We start from the raw sequence: 13,684 nt of genomic DNA, 5'->3' as shown, positions 1-13,684 counted from the left end.
TCTATTCAGAGTACACAACTGAAATCAGTAGAACTTACTGCCTGAGAAGGTAGAGGCAATTATTCAATTATCGATTGTTACTTTCATTGGATTTCCTGGGCCCTGCTCCTGCAATCAGGCATCAGTAATGGAATTGGCTTTTCCCATTGCTAGTTATGGAATAGTTTATTAACCAGATACAGGGTGTAGGCATTGCATTTTATTTTGTTTCACAGAGCCAACAGTGGCAGGTTCTGCCAATTCTAGGTCATTTTGCCCATTGGTTTGTTATCATTCCTATATTGTTTTTTGTTAGTAAATAAATGATGAAAAAAAATTAACATAGAGAAAGGGAAAAAATCAACACATTTTCAAAACAGGAAAATGAGAAAAATGAGATGACTAAAACAATTTTAAAAGATCCATTGGATTTAAAGTATGAATAGATGATACAGTTTAGAACTTACTGTTCTCTCTGGAACAATTCCGACTGGCTGGTGTCACTCCTCAAGCTGAAGTCATGCAATTTGATTAATAGATACTTTACTCTTACAGTGGAAAGATCAACATACAAAGGAAGAGTCATGTATATATAAATTGAAACAAATTGAATATATCCTAAAGCCTAAAACAAAAGCTACAAAGGAACATAACACTATACCATAAATTAGGTACTTTAAATCATGCAAGCCAACAGGTAACATCCTTCAAGTATCTTTAAAAATAGAAGACTATGGCTCACTATATCTACTCACAGGTCCCCAAAAGGCAGAGACCTTGCTCAAACAGTACATTCTGCTATCTACCAAACATTAATGCTGAGGGGAGAGTATTTAATCAAGCTAATATGAAAGCCCTGTGATGTGTCAGCCCAGATCTTTGGGGAAGGTGGGCTGAAAAGGCAAAATTAATATTAGCCAACCCTGCATATAAATGACTGGAAACAGAATTCCTATTCCTTTGTAAGTCCATATTCCAGGTATGTTGTCTGACTAGTTCATACAACTGGCCTTCTTCCTCCAGGGTTCTCTTCCACATCATTTAGAATGATTCTTCTAGAATTAAAACAGCCAAGTCAGCCATTACTAAGGAAGCCTGTAGCCAAAGACTGAAGAAAAAGAACCCAATCTCTACTTCAATGGAAACTAGCTTTATCTCAAGCTAGATTCAACATTATATGTGAACCAGACCACTGCGGCTTATGTAACAAACTATGTTTAAAACAAGGCACAATTCATAATAATGCACCCCAATAGGAGAGACTATCTGTAGCTCAGGGTTGAACTGCGGGGTACTTGGTGCTTTCTGAGCTTGGTTGTTTGCTTGCAGACGTTTAATTACCCAACTAGGGAACACCCCCAGTGCAAGGAAGTGCAAGAAATCAGTGCATAAAACACACCTCCTCTGCCTCAGCCCTCACCCAGCTACTGTCAGTATCACCTCTGAGTACTCTAAAGATAGTTCAAATGGCTGATAGTTACTTAATTTTTACTATTCTCTTTTACTATTAGTGAAGAGGAAAAATATTTGTGCAATTTTCTGTCTCAGGTACCAAGGTAATTTGGGCTCGCTTTGAGCACAATGCCTCTTTGACTCTGGTGGAGAAAAACAAAGACAGCAGAATAATTTGTGTCAGTCTTGGGAAAAAAACGTTAGGATAGATGGCCTGACTTGGTATAAGGCAACTGCATAGTCTTTGAGCAAGAAGTGAGTCCACATGTTTATCTCTTCTTTTGAGTTAGTTTTATAAACTTTAATTTTTACTAATGGATATCATACTAACATAGTTTTAAAGAGGAAATCAGAGCCCAAAAGCACAGAATAATTATTGAGCCACTTGATTGAGAGGTCGGCATAAATCTGGGTTGATGTGTAAGAGGAACTCTGTGAATAAATCAGATAAATTGCAGAATTCTCTCTCTCTCTCTCTCTCTATATATATATATATATATACACACACACATATACATATACATATATGTATATGTATATATTCTGTTCAGTCATGTCCAATTCTCAGAGACTGCCTGGACTAGTCTCTGCAGTTTTCTTGGCAAGGTTTTTCAGAAGTGGTTTGCCATTGCCTCCTTCCTAGGGCTGAGAGAGAGTGACTGACCCAAGCTGGCTTTGTGCCTAAGGCGGGACTAGAGCTCACAGTCTCCTGGTTTCTAGCCTGATGCCTTAACCACTACATCAGACTGGCTCTAAGAATTCTATATTGCTGGATATTTTATATATAGGACCACAAATGAAAATCGAAGTAGCATACTTTTAAACCAGGGGACTTCATTGCTGCAAAAGGCTGTAAAGGATACTAATTAATAATTTCTCTTTGGAGTCTTGTGATTTAACAGAAACTGATGCAGACAACACTCATTATGTGAGTTTGCTATGACTAAAATAGCTACAAGTCTGTAGTTACAGGCATCGAAGTATATTTGTATCAAAAGAAAGTTCTATATAGTAATGTGGTATATAGTTCAAGAGTAGGCAGTTCTATAATTTGCTTTTATTTCAATCCCAAGATCTATCAAATGCAGACCAGCAAAACAAAAACAAAAAAACCTGACATTTAAAATTAAAGATGTCCAAATCTAGGAATCCTGGTATCAAAGTTTGAATGGAGCTTAAGACTACCATATCTGGACGACCACAAGATGGCAGCAAAGTGACATAGAAAACTCCTTATATCATTTCTGCCATCTAGTGGTCATCTGTTTGGCAATCCCTAATGGTGCTCACAATCCTGAGAAAAGAAGAAAAGAGAAAATTTCTTCATGTCAGTACAAGAAACAGAAGAGATATTTCTGACCAACAGAGGAACAGAAAGATGTGAGATGTCGAAAAGGGAGAGCGCATGGCAAGAAGAGGAAAGTGATACATGGAATGCCAGGAATGTGCATGGATTTACTTCCAAAGGACAAGTTGCCCAGCACTTCTCACCTCTGGCAACATTGCTGATGTTTAGTTTCCACAAGTCACCTTTAAAAGTCTGTTTGACAATTGGACATTGTTATTATTTTTCCATCACACATTAAAGGTGATAAGGATGCTTAATGTATATAATATACCCCTCTCTGACTGATGAGCTGTTCCCACAAGTTTCTGTGCACCAGGTTACAGACAGAGAAGGTGTTTCAGAGAAGCCGTTTCAGGTCAGTTTTGAGATTTCTCTTAAAAAAATAAAGATAAATGTGTTTCCTTCATATTGTAATGGTATGTGGGAATGACCTTGAGAGGTGAGGGGAAGAGATGGTGCCTAGGGAATGATCAGATAAAAGGGGCAGGAGACCTCAGCTGCATAACGGGAACAGAAAGAAACTTAGAAAGGATCTGCCCTAACTTATCAGGCTGTAAAAAGAGATGGTGAGATAATTGTGCTTTCAGACTTGCAAGATTCTGTAAATGTAGTGTTACAATAAAGTAGAATTAGCTCATCTTGTTGTGTTTCCTGTCTGGTCTACTTGAGAGGCTGACATATACTCATGTAAAGTAATATAGAGTATCTAAGACCATAATCTCCATATACTGTATCTTACAAGTTCCTTGATGTTGTGCATGACAACAAATAATGACCTTTTTAAATATGCCAGATTTAGTTTCCTTGGACTGGGATAAAAGCTTGAAAAAGAATAGGAAAAGCTTAAAAGCTGCTTTCATTGTCTACATTCTAAATTCATATTAGCATGAAGTCCCTGCTTGTAAAGGACAAAGGCCAACTAATAAAGGCCAAATTAGAGATAAAAGAAATAATTTGCAAGCCATATATCAAGCCATCTCTTTGTTCTTCTGACAAAATCAGCTTGAAAGTTTGAATCAGAACACAGGATCATTTCAACATCTGTAGCAGCCATTAAATTATACATCCCTAGAGCTATTTCAAAGCACATGTTGCACAAGAGAACCAAAATAAGAGAGAGATGCAGGGCTAGATGCATCTCTTAATTATGTTAATGACCCAGTTTGTGTTCTCTTCTGTCATACGTAAAGATAGGATGACATATTCCTTATGAAGATACATGATGAAAAACAGCATTTAAATTTTGCTGCTTGCTTTCATTGATGAATTATGATAACTATACTTTCATGCCAAATTATGGGTTGAGAAATTTTAGAATAAAACCAGATATATTAGAACTATGCCAATAGATGTTAAAAATTGCCTTTCCATAAAGACTTCCAATACCTCTCTCTCCCAGGACCATCAGTCTTCATTCCCACCAGTTTCTCACCCCTTAAAAAAAAATGTTTTCATCTGGGAATCAAGTCACCAAAAGGTTTGTTTCCTTCCATATAGTACACATTTACCCTGATTCTGAGCTGATTTTCTGAAATCCTCCTCTTGATGTCCCTGCCTAATAAGGGAAGAAGAGTGACTCAATGAAAACAAGGATCTTTCTGGTTCTGGCATGCTATCTGCAGAATGCTCTCCCCAGAGAAACTTACCTGGCATCTATTTTACTGGGTTTCCAGTACAGTAGTAGAGAAATTTTTGTATTCTTCAGGTATTTAAGAATTAGGCTGTTTTTAATCTTTGCCCTGTTGAAGTTTGCTGCTGTTTGTTCTTTGATGTTACGTATTCTCTACTGCTGGTTTTAGTTTATGCTGCTTTGTTATGATCATTTTATTCTGATCTTGTATTTTCTTTAATACTGGGCCAAAATCTATCCCCTGATTTCCTAAAAATAATCTTCCTTGAAAGAAGCTTCAATATTTGAACCAAATGTTCAGGCTGTTTTGTATTTCTGTTCATAGTGGGTTTGAGCTTACTTTATCATTGCAGATTGGGCAATAATACTGGTGTCACTGTGGTTTCTGTTACACATCTCTTCCTTGTTTGTCAACTAGGTCTGTGAGAAAGCTCAAATGGGTATATAGCTTCAACTATGACTTCAGAGAAGCTTCCCTTAGATCAGTGTTTCTCAACCTCAGCAACTTTAAGATGTGTGAACTTCAAGTCCCAGAATTCCCCAGCCAGACCTTGAAGTCCACACATCTTAAAGTTGCTGAGGCTGAGAAGCACTGCCTTAGATGTTGCTTGTGTGCAACTACAGAAGAAATTTCCACCTGAGGGATACAGCCAAGGGAACAGCCTACCCTGACACTTTTGCTTGAAGTCATCAAAGTAAAGGGTTTCACTTTTTCATGTGAAGGTGTGACCATGAAGCAGACTTTCAGGGATTCTAATTAAAGTGTCTCCATGAACAAAACAGTGAGGCTTCAAATACCCATACTGGCAATCTTCCTGGATGGTCTATATTCCTGGTCTGAAAGAGCACCTGAAAACGGATCCCTAGGGATTTAATGGAAACAAGGTAATCCAGAAAAGTTGCTGACCAATGAAGAGATGATTGTGGGGGATAATATCCCCATATCAGCAAAGCACCCAGAAGTTGAGTAAGGCTGGCATGTTCTGTCTCAAGGATGAGCAATCTATGGCTCTCCAATTGTGACTGAACTATGCGTCACATCATTACCCTTGATTCTAGAGAAGCTGGGAGTTGTAATTCAGCAGCATCTGTCATGGCACTGGTTACCTCCTCTGGCTTTATCTAATCTTTGAAGGCAGAGACTTGAATACAGGCTATGTTGGAAGTTTGTCTTTCTTCTTTCCACCCTACCTGCATTCTGGTTAAGGTATCAACAATAGCCTGCACACAGAATCTTCTCTCTATTATCATAAATTATTTCAAGGTCATACAGGTGCTGCCACCTGCTGTGAGATTCACACATGAATGCACACACACATGGACACATGCACACTCTTCTCAGGATTTCAGGAAAAAGATAAGCAGCACATGCTTCTCACACATGCAAAATCACAGATGTTCCACCCATCTTGGTTTTCTTGAGCGTTTACAGCAGGAAGAGTTTAATGAGCACAGTAGTATTTAAAGGGGAGGGAATGCTATTGTCATGCAGTAATTAGACCTTCATGTAACAGCTGACATTTTACATGTTTACATCTCAGAATGTCTGGTGCTGCTAAAATCAGCCACCCTATCTGGACAATGCAGCATGTGTCACTGGCGTAGGCAAAGTACAAACTAATAAAAATCTGCACAGGGCTTCAGCTCCAGCAGCCAATAAAGCAGGAAATTCACTACTGATTGGCAAAGCTTTATAAGATTAAGCATTGTGTGAATCTCCTATCACTTGTTGAGAAAATGTAGGGTGACAGGCCTGATTTGAATCCTGGCATATGGTAAGACAGCAGGGCAGGGAAAACATGCTGGGGTAACAGCTTCCTTCTAAGATCATTTTCACAGGAAACTAGAAGGCATTGCTGAGTTTTTCTCTCTGGCTTGTTGATTTTGTCTTAATAAGATCCCAGCTATTAAGTACAACCGTATGCATGTCCTCTGAGAAGTAAATTCAATTAAAGAGCTAAAGAGAAGTAGTTATGGGATTTTTAACCTAGGCTACATTTTAATGCGTATTTACTTGGGATTAAGTCAGCGGAGATCGTTTCCCAGATAGGAAACATGGGATTGGCTGTTAAAATTGCAGATGGAAATGCCCAAAAGATTTCAGTTCAACATAGTAACTAATTTACTATCTTAAACAAGTAGTACCACTACTATTAAATACTGTACCTTTGAAGTCAGTGAGATATACCTCTGAGTAGAAATTAATTTTAATGTAGATCATACTGACTATGAAATAAGACAGATGAGTTAGATATAGACATTGCTAAGCTGTGATTAATTAATTAATTAGATCTGTATGGCTGCCCATCTGATTTACAGACCTAGTATGGTGCTATAAATCCAGTGGCTTAGAATGCGGTGCTTCTTGACATCCATCCAGAATGTCATCTTGTCTCCCTCCTCTCTTTCTTTCCAAATTCCCCAATCTTTTTCTTAATTTTCTTGTTATGACATAACTTGAATATGCTCTAGACTTAAACAATGTATTCATAGTTTTATAAGGTACATTGCATATTTTCCATAATGTATAGATGGGCCCTTTCCAGAGCCCGCTTTGATGCCCTCCCTTCAGCACTGCTGGCAGGAACGTTTCATGGGACTCCTTATTCACAGAGACTGCCCTTGTGGATCCAGGGAGGTAGGAAGTCTTGCCCATGTCCTCATACAGTGCCCTTTTTATGATGCCCCAAGATGTGTTTTGTTTTCCCCAGTCATCTCTAAATTTGAGGGTCATACTGGTAGATGTTATGTTTATTTCTTTTTAAGGGATGCTGACTCTACACTCACACACCAGGTGGCCAAATATTTTTATCAAGTTATACAATTGTGCAAAACCTTTAATTAGATATATTGTTTCACTGTTTTATTGTTTTCCTTTTCCCTGAGAACGAATTGTTGGATTAAACTATTTTCTTTTATTGTAAAGACCATAATAAAGATATTCATTCATTCATTCCATAATGTATTAATGGAGATAAATTTACAAATATTAGAAGCAATGTACCAAAAGCTACTATTACAACCCTTGGCAATGTTTGAAAATGAGGGAACTAGCTTTGCTTTCTTGTTTCTCTGAACTGCCATGTGACTTTGGACCAAACATTTTAACTTTTTATGTCTCAGTTTATCCAGTAATGAAAGTGCCTTTGAAAATTAAAATGTAATAGTTGGTATTCTAAAGCGAATTTCTTAAATACAGGATAAAAACTAACATGCATAGAAACAACAATGAAATAAGAATTCTGAAACCAAAGGAATAAAAATGATAGTTTACTATTACAGAATTCCACCTGGATGTTTTGCCTTTCCTGTTTTCAATGAACTGTGACTTAAATTGTTGCCATCTGCTGGTTGATGCTGCTGCAAAACTAAGGCTGGCTGTGCCATCTAGTGGTTCCTTTGGAGACTTTTGGTCGACACTGCGCAGTTCATCTACCGCGAAGTCAATCAGCACCATAGATCAAACACACCTCAGTCTTCAAGGCAAATAATCCAAAGTAATCTCATGCTGAAAAACAAAAAGGAAGTACACTGGAACCTCCTGCCCAAAATCTAGCTACACACACACACACACACACACACACAGAAACCTTGTGCCAATCCTGAAACACAAGAGGTATGCTTAGTACATGGGAAAGGCTTTAATGAGATTTGTGTGTGTGTGAGTGAAACCAATTAAGTTAAATCCATAGATACAAAAAGTTCACAAGGAAAAAAGAAACATACGGAGAACAGGAAGGCAACAATCATACACAGACAGAATTCCAAATACAATCATTGCAGTTAGTTCAGCTAAACTAGCGTCTTATTACCTTCTTGAAAAAGATCTTGAGTTACAGATGGGTATTAGAGAAAGACCTTTTTGCCTTTGTGCTGGTATATTCTCCTCCTCCTCCTCCTCCTCCTCCTCCTCCTCAGTTCTCCTGAAAACTTATATTCAGTTTTATAGAAAGTAAGGGGTAAGTGAAAGCCAGCCTCTTTGTGGAGACTGAGAGCACATTCACACTATATCCTTAAGTTGCTCTTGTCTTCTACTGATGCCAGCTTAACCCTAAGCCTGCTTTAAAAACTCCTCTCCAGACTGAGAATCTTTGGCAGCGGCTTGCAAAGGGTTCATTCTGGGCTGCAGGCTATCATGGCAATTCCCTGGTTGCTGTGCCCTCCTAATTTACTATTCCAGAAAAGCAACTGCTAATTGCTCTCCTTTCTGCGGGCAGCTCATACTGGAGATATATAGGTTCATATGTATGTATACTTTATAAAACCTTTCTCTGCAACTGATCAAAAAATGATGAAATAGTAAATACTGCACTACAGTACTTACTTTAAAAAAGCTCAGTGGAAAATTAGGTAGCTCAGGAAAAGGAAAATAGCAATTAAAAACAAAGCAGAACCACTTTGCCAGGTTTCAAACCAGTGATATTCTACATGTCAGGCAAGAGTTATAACTACTATACTATTGAGATTCCTGTGTTACAACAGTCACTGCAGGAGAGATTAGAAAGTTATAAGTTTCTAGTAACTAAGCTGACTCAAGTGAGGGGTGTTCTTTCCTCTGTGCAGAAGCAATCCAAGTGCAGGGAGTTGCCTAGAAGAAAGTAAAGTGTAGCAAGCACAAGCTGGAAAATTACTTCAAATTTGGAGCAGGAGAATGTAGGTGGAATTTATGGGGGGCTGTAGGCAAGTAGAAGAATGATCACCTCCAGAAATGATTATTGGTCAGTTCACATAGGGGCAACCTGGCAGTGTATATATGCCCCAATTGTTGCTTTACCAATTAAACAAGACAACATTCATACAATTAGCAATTGGGTGAATGACTGTTAAGAAGTACAGTAGCTGGTGCAGGGACTTCAGCTTGAATTGGTTCCATAGTACAGGGCAAAAAATCTTTTTTTCCTTCCCACACCATGGTCCTGACTAATTGCACAAATTGCATCTGATTATTTGGGTGAAGCTTGGGCTCCCAGATCTGGGCTTCAAAAATCCAAACAATCACTATAAATTACAACAAAGATAGTTTTCTATATCTTTGTTGCTATTTAGCAACTCTAGTTAAAGCCTCAGATATCAAATAAATACAGGTAGTCCTTGCTTAACAACCATTCGTTTAGTGATGGTTCGGACTTACAACGGTGCTGAAAAAACCAACTTATGTCTGGAACTCACACGACCATCACAACTTATGTCTGGAACTCACACACCTCAGTCACATGATCACAATTTGGGCACTTGGCAACCAGTTCACATTTATGACTGTCGCAGCATCCCATGGTCATGTGATCACCATTTTTGACCTTACTGGCTGGCTTCTGGCAAGCAAAGTCAATGGGGAACCACGTGATTCACTTAACAACCACATGGTTTGCTTAACACCCATGGTGTTTTGCTTAATGACCATCACAAAAAAGATTATAAAATCTGGTTGGATTCACTTAATGACTGCTTCACTTAGCAACTGAAATTCCGGTCTCAATTGTGGTCGTTAAGCGAGGAGTACCTGTATATTATGAAATCGTTCTTATAGAAGAGAATATCTGTAGCTCAGGGGTTGAACTGTGGAGTCCTTGGTGCTCTCTGAGCTTGGTTGTTTGTTTGCAGACCTTTCATTACCCAACTAGGTAACATCATCATCTGTCTTCCTTGTTATGTTCTTAAAAAGTATATTGTTTAACTCAGTGGGCATAGTAGTAGTGTGTAATACCCACGTACACAGCAGAGTACTTGACTCCCTGTTATTTATAGAGTCTAAAATGATTTGTTCATTTCGTAAGCCACCTGCTTAAAAGTGCCTGAGAGGTAAGCAATTGAAGTAAATGAAATTTGAAGACCTAAGACAACATAGTCAAGAGAAATGGGTAGACATCACTAACATTGCCCAGAATTGTCCTTGAAGTAGATAACTTCACATGGCAAAGTTAGGACAAATGGGGATTTCATACTGATAAAATGGAAATGACTATGTTATAAATAGAGAATGTCCAAACAACGCTTTACATTTGTGGCATATTTCATGGCAGCCTTCCCAACCTTTGTGCCTCTCTAAATGTGGTAGGACTGTGGCTGCCATAATTCCTAGCCAGTATGGTAAATTAGACTGGAATTCTGAGAGCTGCAATCCCCATATAGCTGGAAGGCATCTAGTTGGGGAAGGCTGCTTTATGGGCAATACCATCATTTTAAAGTGTGGCGTTGCGGGTCCTCTGCGGGATGTGGTGCCAACAGGTGATGGCGCAACCGGCCTGGTCTGACCGGGCGGGCTCCTCACGGGAAGAATGACACTCAGCACAACGGTTCGTTTAGGCGGGAGAGAGCCCAGAACAATTGCGCACCTCCCTTTTATTGAACAGGCAAGGAAGTGACATCAAGGGACATAGGGAGGGATAATGATACAAGGAAGTTATATCTTAGCCAATACTTTGCTTGCTAACTATGTGCATTACTGTTTGCTGCTAACACCCTGGGATTTTCTGCAACTGCCTCAGCCGATACTACAACATTAAAGAATAAGGACTGCAGGAGTTTAACTCTAAAAATCTGATTGCAAGTCTTCCTGAAACTGCAATTTTCCACTTTCTCTTGACTTGTTTTTTTCTTCTCGGTGTACTAATTAGTTTTGCAGCTAATTTTGCAATCACAGTCTTAATAGAGCTATCATTACTTCAACTAAACAACAAGTCAGTGAAATCTACTGTTTAGTTCATAAATTGATCAAAGATACATAAAGACAGAAATATGTCCCAGCTTTCTCCATCCCTGTTGCCATCAAGTATTTTAGATGACAACTTCCATCATTCCCATTCCATCATTCTGGGGCTGATGGGGATTATAACCAATACGTCTGAAAAATGCCACTTTGGAGAAAACTGGATACCTGCTGAGGATAAAACCACACTGATAAAAATCAGTCCACAGAACCACATCATGTTTAATAGATGAACACCGATGTTCAGTGTTCATTGAACTTAATAAACCAAAATGATACAGTGGAAAGGTAAGTAAAAAGAAGCATTTAATCCATTAAGAAATTATTTAAAGTACTATTAGCCCAAGGGAAAAGAGATAATAAATAAGTCTTGGGTTCTGAAGATGATATCGATTTGAATTCTTTCCTGGAGGAATTAAAGATTATATAAAAGGACATAACAGTATGAAGTCAGCCTGACTGAGCAGTTACTTTCAGTGCTGCTTTGGAACACAGTCCAAGTAAAATGAGAAAGGGAAGGATATGATGGTTTGTTTACTGCTGTATCCAAAGATGTCCACATTAGTTCTGCATTATTTCTCACTCCCTACTGGTTCAAGTCTTACACTCCTGAAAATACCATGGATAGCCAAGAAAACAAATAGTTGGATCATAGAACATATCAATCCAGAGTTCTCACTTGAGGCACTAATGACCAAGCTCTAATTATCTTATTCTGGACACATTATGCAAAGGTCTAAATCTCTTGAGAAGTCCATAATGCTTGGAAGGATGGACGGGAAAAAAAGAAGAGGATGACCAGCAGCAAGGTGGATTGACTCAGTTACAATGGCGATGTTGGAAGACCTGAAGGTCTATCTAAGAAAATCTATCTATGTGGTCACTAAGAGTTGACACTGACTTCATGGCACATAATCAATCAATTACTTAATTAAAATAAACATTGTTAATGTTTTCTAGCTATTTTCCATATGCTGAAAAGTCTTTTAATATCTTAAAACAGCAAATAGGGAGCCAAAAAAATCCAAAATTCATATTTGAGCAATACTTATCCTAGGACTATTAGCCCTAAAATATATTTAATTAAAGGCTCAAAGCTGCTAGGACATAACTACAATCTTTTCTCTTCTTTAGAGATTGCAGAATGCATTAAACTCAACATGTTGAGTCCAAAGTATGTTATTTTACTGAAAGCCAGTGTAGGATAGCATTGAAAGTCTTCAGTATGTATTAAGGAGTTCAAGTAGCTACACAACCATATAGCTCCCTGAGTGACTTTGGCCTACCTTACCTCACACAGTTGCCCTTGTAGAAATAAAATTAGGTGAGACTAAAGTCCACAGTCTTAAACTTCTGGGAAAGAGACAGGATAATGAATGAATTTTTGCAAAAGTTTGTGTACCACCTACTTACGATATTTAAGGAAGTTTATAATTCCACACAAAAAAATCTGAAATATATAAAAATAAAGCCAACAAAATAATAAAATAACCAAATAATAAAACTTATCCATAAGGCAACCCTTCCACCATTACTGCCCATCTGCCCTGCAGAACAATCCTTTTGAAGCTGCCTTAAAGGCTAGCTGGATGGGAAACAAATTATTCACACTTTAGGTTCCATTGGTTTCTGTGAGATCCAAGTACAAGTAACTGACAGTATAATCCTATGTTGATCTACTCAGAAATAAGTCCTATTGAGTTTAGTGAGATTTACACTTAGGTAAGGTTATATAACCACAGTGGGGGATCCAAGCCTGTGGGACACAAGCAGCTCTTGTCTTAACACAGAGGCAGTCTTTAGCAACCAGATGCTCTACTTTTTGAAAATGTTATTATTTAGCAGGGATGTGCAAAGCCCACTGTTCAATGGTCTGGATAAAGCAATCCAGTGAACTTCCAGAAAGTTACTGGGCTACCCATGGAATAGCTAGATTAGTATGGCCCAAAGAAACCTCTCAGGATTTTCCAAAATGATCCATTCCTGCAACAGTAGATTTTGCACATAGCTTTTATTCAGGGCTTTGCAAAGATTGAGTCAGAGATTCATTTCAAAGCTGATTCAATTAAATCTCCAATCCAAGATGACTTTCCTAATTGAAGTGACAATTCAAATTTAATCATTGAATTAATTTAATGAGTCACCTTTTTATATTGAATCAATTTTCAAATAGAATTAACAGTTCAAATTTATTTACAAATCAGAATCAAATTGAAGATATGAATCAGGTTGGTGCCAATGTATTGTTGCTGTTGTTAATATTATTATTATTGTTATTATTTTGCTTAGTAGGTAGAAACACTTGTCTAACCTTGTCTGCAGTCAGCCCTGATTAGTACTTAGATAAGAGGCTATCACCAAATACCAGAACTGGGAAGTTAAAGCCCTCAAACCCCCCAAACTGCATGGATGTGTCATGAAGTCACCAGAAGTTGAGCTTGACTCAAGATATTATTATGGTAGCCAAGAGCTCCAATGGATGTTGGATCACCTGGTGGCTTTCCCATTATTACCCCAAATTTCCTGAATTCCCAGTTTTTTTCAACCTTTTGGAATATTTGGGAGAGTA

The sequence above is a fragment of the Candoia aspera genome, chromosome 6 (assembly GCF_035149785.1).
Source record: "Candoia aspera isolate rCanAsp1 chromosome 6, rCanAsp1.hap2, whole genome shotgun sequence".
NCBI lineage: Eukaryota > Metazoa > Chordata > Lepidosauria > Squamata > Boidae > Candoia > Candoia aspera.
Note: the sequence above shows the minus strand (reverse complement) of the source record.